This window comes from Scaptodrosophila lebanonensis, unplaced genomic scaffold (assembly GCF_003285725.1).
Source record: "Scaptodrosophila lebanonensis strain 11010-0011.00,11010-0021.00 unplaced genomic scaffold, SlebRS2 tig00000043-arrow-pilon, whole genome shotgun sequence".
Classification (NCBI taxonomy): domain Eukaryota; kingdom Metazoa; phylum Arthropoda; class Insecta; order Diptera; family Drosophilidae; genus Scaptodrosophila; species Scaptodrosophila lebanonensis.
Window position 1 is genome coordinate 3,097,283 of NW_022060545.1, and position 7,795 is coordinate 3,105,077.

Genomic DNA, 7,795 nt, shown 5'->3' on the forward strand with positions numbered 1-7,795 from the left:
CTTCTTTCTTTAAATGGTATTATTCCCAAAACATATTTAATTTGCTTTCAGTTCACAGCTGCACAGCTGTATTATGAACTCATTGCAATATACAAGTATGTATAGTATGTATGTCTTTGCCAACTTGGCAGCTTTATATAAAACTGACTGTTCGATCCGTAGCCTTCAGCCCAAAATGCATTTGCAAAGCGTACTGATCGTACTCCTGGCAATCTGTTGTCTCTTCGCCAGCGCCCAGCGCTTGAATTGCCGAAGTTATAGGGAGCGTTGTCTGGCATGTAATCGAGATCGCCGGGATCCAATTTTTACCCTACCAGTACTGAACAGGGAATGCCGTCAGAGGGTCGGACGGCGTTGGGTTTGGACCAACCAGAATGTTTGTGATTTGCAGGAAATCTCCTGTCGGGGTAAGTTAATCATAACATGGATTTGAATGTTCTCTCAAGAATGTATCTATTGCAGCACATGAGAGGAAATTGGATTGCGAAGACCTCGCCGAATTGGCTGGCATGCAAAGGCGATTGCCTTAAAATACAATATTGTATAACACCAAGATGGATTTAATAATAATAAAAAAAGTAAACATCTCATATTGCTCTTAATTCCAATTGCACATACATACGAGTGAGTGTCTGTCGTTCTGTCTGGATGTGTGAGTGTGTTGAAGTGCTTTTTAAATACTTGTAACGGTTTAAGCTTTTACACACTCACATCCGAGGCAGGCCCTCGAGTGGCAACGTCATGAACATGATTATGTACTTTATGAAATGGGCAGGCAACAGCGCTAAGACCAAATCATTTTCACAGACTACAAACTTGCTTATATAACACCACTTATATTTGAAATTGAAAATCTTTTGCCTGCTCTTGAGAAATGCTGCCAACGTCGTCGACTGCATCATCGTCGTCGGCGCTCCCTTCTCCTTCTCCTCCTCCTCCATATCCACATCCACATCCACCTCCACCGAAGCATGATGGTCAACTTTATAAAACTCTTGACCATTTTCCAAGCGCCCACCACTTTTGAAATGTCCGACCAGCTGACGACCGGCAAACCAGTTCCGTTTTGGCTAAAAATGCATTGCACTTGACTTTAGCGCCACTTGTAAGTGTAAATTTTATTTCAGCTATTCAAGTAAGTTTGAGTGTGTGAGTGTGTGTGCGTTCATATTCACACACACACACACACACACATAGTACATATAATATATACATATATAAAGCCATACCCTTTGTCAAGTACTCAAGTGTTTTGCTTCATATTGGCGCTGGCCGTCGCTCGATGCTGTTCGGTTTTGGCTTTGGATCTTGGACATGGACATGGGCATGGACATGGGCATGGGTTCGGTGTGGTTTGGTTTGGTAAACGTCGTGTCGTTGACAGCTAAGTGGTGATAATCGCTTTTGAATTGAATTTCGAGCAAGTAAATTTTACACTCAGACAAAGTTTAAATTCAAAAGTGCAACATCCCAGAGAACTGTGCACTCAGCAGTGGTCAAGGGGCAAGCAGTCCCTTACACAGTTGGTGGCGTTGGTCGGTTTTTTGGGAGTTGCGGCCTTTGTCTTGCTGCGGTTTGTTTAGTTGGTTTTGCGGTTTTTAATTTGTGCTGAATGGACGCACAAGCCATTTAATCATAACCTCTGTTGTGAGTGCTTCGATTTGGAGACTGAGACATATATTTAGCAAGGACTGTAATCATTATAAGTGTTATTAAAAAAAATTACAAAATAATGATTATTTTTTAATATTATTAATTCGCTCACAGTTGAATGATTAATTTTGAGTTTTACTTTAAAAATTAACCAATAATCATTATTGATGAGCAAAAAAAGAAAACTTATAAAATAATAATGAATTAAAAATTAATTAATTAAAAATTTTCCCCTTGACTCACTGATTAAGGATATATATAAATTTTGTCCTTAATCCTTATGAAACAGACAAAATTTCAGCATGAGTTTTATTTTTGATCAAAAAAATAAAACTCAAAGAATAATCATTATTTTATAAGTTTTATTTTTTTGATCATCAATAATGATTATTGGTTAAAACTCAAAATTAATCATTAAATTGTGAGCGAATGAATACAAATTAAAATTTATAAATCATGGTGAAAATACATAGATAATCCTTAAAAAGGATGTCAGTAAATTCCTCGCTTTCCAAAAGTTACTATAAGTGAATGATTTTTTCGTTTAAAAAAAAACAAAATAATCATTATTTGCGGTCCCTGATATTTAGTTAATTGTGCAAAATGTAGCAAAGCAGATGTTTGAAAAGCCAAAATCATTTAAAAACTATTGTTGGAAAATAGCAAGAAAACTAAAAAGAGTGGGCTTGTGAATTGGAGACCACACAATGAACATCGATATAATCTTGACAGCAAACTATTGCAGAATCGTGCCCTTTAACCGCACTTATAATTAACTGATGACATTCGAATGCTAACAAAAGTCTAGCCTTTCTACACATTTTGAAATTTCTTTCATAAATTTATTTATTTATCAATATTTATTTGCTTAACAGTTTATGCTCATAGTTCGGTTCATTTAATTAGATTTTAACTATCATTTATATCTCTTCAGGTCTGCTATGCCGCATCGATAAATACACATTATTCTCCGTTTAAATGCATACAAATTTTATTTAATTTTCATGTTCATTACAATTTTCTTCTTTTTCAAACTTTAATTCGGTGCCATATTTTTAAATCCGACGACGCATACCAGCGAGCTCAGCAATGACCGCGCAATCCAAGCGACGTTGGGCAGCTTTTTTAAAAAAGATAAACGCATAAGTAGGAGTTTTTGGAGGGAAAATATATTCCCGACTTACCTCTGCAGCTGAGTTCGGTAATCTGACAGCGGTTCTGATCTTGCCATATCCAGCGACGAGCAGTTCTTTGGCGGCACTCACGATTCAGTTCTGGGAGCTGAAGATCCTCACGATTGTTCAGACGACGACTGCACTGCTCGCAGCGGGTTCTCAGGGTCCGGCAGTCCTCACGTTGTGCGTTAATGCCAGCCAGGAAAATAACTGCAAGCAAGGCATTAAAAAACATTAACTCCAGAAGCTCTTTACTTATCCGCAGATCTCCTTACCAAGGAAAATTGCCAAAACTGTTTTCAAATGCATTTTGTATAAAAGTTTTAACTCTTTCTGATTACACACGAATCGGTAACTGCTCCACAGCCAGCTGGGGCCAATTATATATAAACTCCCCCAGCAAGGAAGACGCTAAGAGAAGTATTATAACAGCTGTTTCCATGCAAGTTGAGCAAACATACTTGTAGCATTGAATAATTAAGGCAACCCGAATTGCATACAAAACACAAAACAATGATTGCAATAAAATGAAAATGCATTTTTAAAGAAATACAATCGAAGTAGATCAGAACGTCTGGCTAGGTGCATAAAAGTTTGACTTGCACTTCCTGGTTCATTCAAAAACAAAAGATTTGCAGACAACAAAAACGTAACAGCTGCCTTATAGGGCTAAGAAGGAGTTTATAAAACCCGAGTTCCATGCTGAAACCCAACACAGAACACAACCAACTTTCAAGTAGTCGCAAAATGGCAAAAATTATATTGTTGTTGGGTAAGTTCAGAGTTCGCCTGAGTACTTCAACGAATTTTAAACTCCTGCCTATCGACAGCCCTTTGCTGCATTTACTTCCTGGCTGTAGAGGCTCAGCCGGATCCTACAACCAGGAGGCCTAGAGACGAGGATCGTAGTCTGTGCGCGCGTCAGAATCGCATTTGCACTCAAAATGAGAGACGTTTGGGTACCACTAATGACGTCACCAACGTATTAAACAACCGCTGCCGCCGCGCAGACCCCAGATGGACCCCAATTACTAACTGCCAACTTACCCGAGCCACATGTGAATGTAAGTATCCTTGATTTTTTTATAGATAATGCTTCAAATCTTATGTAATTTCATTTTAGTGACTCTAATACGTTGCGCCCCTCTGACCTGCCGCAATGTGCAACAAGCTTTGAGATCCGGCCCAACGCCTCCCACACGCCCAACTCGTCCGACACGACCTACCCGCCCCACACGTCCAACACGTGCTACACCACCCACTCGCCCCACCCGCCCCACTCGCCGCACTCGTCCCACACGCCCAACTCCAGATCCTACCACAGAATAAATATGGAAAGAATATACACTTGAAGGAATACAACATTATATATGATTTATTAAATACCAGAAAATGTGACAAATAAAAATGATTTATTGAATTAATGAAATAAATATGTGTTTGTTGTTTACAATGGAACTGTCTTTTACATACATATTTGCTCATTCCAGGAGTCATAAAATATGTTATTGAAGAATATTGTTTGTCAACATACGAGTGTTTATTTTCCAGTAATAGAAACTCTACAAATTAGGTCACTTTGACATTTAATCAAAATCTAAAAATTATACTTATCTCTCATATGATGTTAATGAAATATAAATCTAACTAATAACTGAGAAGACAGCCCCCAAGGAGGGAATCTAGAAATGGTAGGTACCCGCTAGAGTCAAAATGCTTGCTTATATCTTATCCAGATCGAATTTCAAATACACTTTTTATTCTAAGCTGACTTTTTGGTCAAATACTATTGACAAATGATTGATTATAGCCGAATGATTAACCCAAAATAACAATTAATGTCAAATGATGAGCTGCTAGTCACTCGGTATGAATTGTCGCAAATATGGAAAATACATGTCTGTTATTCTGAGAAAATACTAAAATTTTAAAAAATACAAGTTAATTATTCTTATGGTTTTATTAATACGCAGGACCACAAATGCAAATAATCGGAGCTGCATTATTAAATCCGAATCATCGAATTAGGTCACAAAGTTAATGCAGAAAAGTTCGAAAAAGCAATAACACTAAACAACGCGTTGAATTTCAAAAAAGAATGCAAGTAACTTTTTAATAATAACAGAAGAACTAACACCGTCTTAAGAAAGTTTCTTCTCAGACAAAAGAATTACTCTTTGCAGCTCTATTCTACATGCACTGTTTCTCCCCATCCTACCGGCATGCGAAACAAGTTTTGCACTCGGACTTAAATACAAAAGTATCCACGGGAACAGCAATCCTCCACCCACCCAGCCTGTATGTAATCTCAACTTTTTCCATGATTTTAGACAACCAAAAAGCAGAAAAATACAAAGCCTTGTGAATTTGGCTGTAAATCTTGTCTAGTATCCGCATTTTTCCAGCGCCAATTGGCTTTTCCAGGAATCATTGAAGATGCTGCATTGGCCACGTACTTGGCATTCCTCGTACCATAAAACAGAGTAAAGAGCGGTGCTCGTCATCGTCGCATCATCATCATCATCCTCATCGTCATGCTTGTCGTCCACTTGATGCATCCTTCTCGACTGCATCTTCTTCAAAATTTTAGACATGCTCTCGCCCTTGTATGTGTGTGTGTGTGTGGTGTGCTGTGTGTGTTCCATGATACATTTTCCGAAACATAATTTTTCACACGAATTTGTTTTGATTTTCTTCTGTTGCCATAAAAAGTAGTTGAATTTATTACTTTGTATGCGTTGCCAGCATTGCAGGCTTTATAGTTTTGGCTTTAGCTGTTGCTGAGATTGCAGCCACTAAGCTGCTTGGCTCTGCTTGGATTTCACAGTAGATGGATGGATGGTTGGCTATTTGTTTTATGTCTGTTGTGGTGTCTTAAAGCTTTAGCCCAAGGATGGTGCGTCCATTGACCTCGACAAACTAAAGCAAAGATATTCAAATATTAATGTATCACTTTGTTTCCTAATAGATTGTAGTTGAATAGTTGTTTATGATTTATGAAAAAAATTGATTTTCAATCCTTTAGCATGTTTGTTATTGGATTTTAAATAATATTGAGTGATTGGATATGTTTTAACGATATAGATACAATTCAGCTCAATCATTAGCCCAGAAATGCTGTGAGAATCTTTATTTTGGAATTGCTTCACTAACTTGTTTTATGTTTGTACAAATATTACAGAATAAACTGTTAAACGTTTTTAAAATTTCCCTTGTTTACTAGAAATTTTTTTATATTAGACTCCTTTTACAAGTTATCTTTCGGTAGAAAGATTTGGAATATTGTTAAATTTTAAACTGAAAAACCAAGAAACTTTCCTTTATAGATATGAAGTTTTATGAAAGATGAAAAAAACAAACACGAGATGAAAAAGAAATATAGTAATTTGTTTATTTGAAAGTAAAGTAATTTATATATCCAAAGAAAAAGAAAAAATATCGAAGTACGTATCATAATTCGATTTGTATGTACATTAAAAAAAAAAAACGTAGCTTGGAAAACTACAAAGAAAAAGAATTGCCCAAGTGGGGTTTCAATATAAGAGTTTTATGCGATAATCCCACCAACTGCAGACTAAATATAATATATATATATATATATATATATATATATATATATATATATATATATATATATATATATATATATATATATATATATATATATATGAGTAACAATATAATTTAATATTTGTTGACATTTTGCAAAAGCTTTAATTAATGACCATGCTTTTTTTTCTCTCCATAAACATCCACCCGGCAACATTAAACTCACCACTGGCGCTTACTCAGCTGTTAATAATTTAGCTCTCTTTTTGCCCCTCTCTCAAACTCTCTCAAACTCTCTCGATCTCTAATTTTTATGCACCTCACTCGCATGTAAACAAAACTCGGTCAGGCTGTCAGCACCATCGGATCAAGCTAAACGCATACGCACAAAGATACATACATACGTACATGCATTAGTACATCTACTTATGTGTGTATGCATGTACATATGTATGTATGTACGCTGTTTCTCGAGTCTGTTTGTCTGTCGATCTATCTGCTAAATATACATGTGATAATATAGATTGCAGGAACTTGAAGACCGAAAAATTTGTATACGGCGGCTAGTTTGTTGTTGCTTTTGTTTTTGTTCTTTTTTTCTCACACACAAACATGTGTTCAAAGATAGAGACTTACATATGAACGTCGCCCCGTTCGGTAATAAGCCAGTTGCCAGTTGCCATTTGCCAGTGAGTAACCAGTCACGTTTCATCAGCCCGGTTTTGTGTTCGTGCGTCTTAGGCGCTTTAAACTTTGTTGTATTCATTCATTTAAAAAGTAAACAAAGCACACAAGCCAGAAACGCTTAGAATAAATTATATCAGAACATTGATTCGGAACAGCTGATCCGCGATGTCAAATATAACCCTTGTGCGTCTTAGTAAATTACAACCGTTTTTCCATTCGATGAGCAGCAGCTATGCTGCCCTGGCCACTGTTGATGGTATGTACGCGCCCCTACCCCCCCACTACTTCGGCAATTCGAGCATCCTAAATGACAGCATTGTATTGGGGGCGGCTGCTGGAAGTGGGAGTGAGAGTGGCGTGGGCGTGGGCGCGGCTGCGGACCATGTCTTAGTGTTGATTGGGAGCGAAAATTATGGCTATCGCTCCACCTCGACCATTGTTCTGATGGTAGCCGCTTGGATACTGTTGATATTTGGTTTTGTGTTCTGCTGCTGTGCCGAGTGCTTCGGTGTGAGTGTGTGGAGCGGCAAGAAGCGTGCTGGGGCCCACGATGCTCTCAGCAATGCAGAGTGCGGTGGCAACGGACAAAGTGAATTGCATCATGGAGGTGAGTTCTATGCGAAGCTTTTGTGCATTTTCAGATTGGCATACTTTTAGGCTGCATTGAAAAATGGCCGACACACATATACTACGCACATAACAAGACAAACTTTGTCGAGTCGTATTTCAGC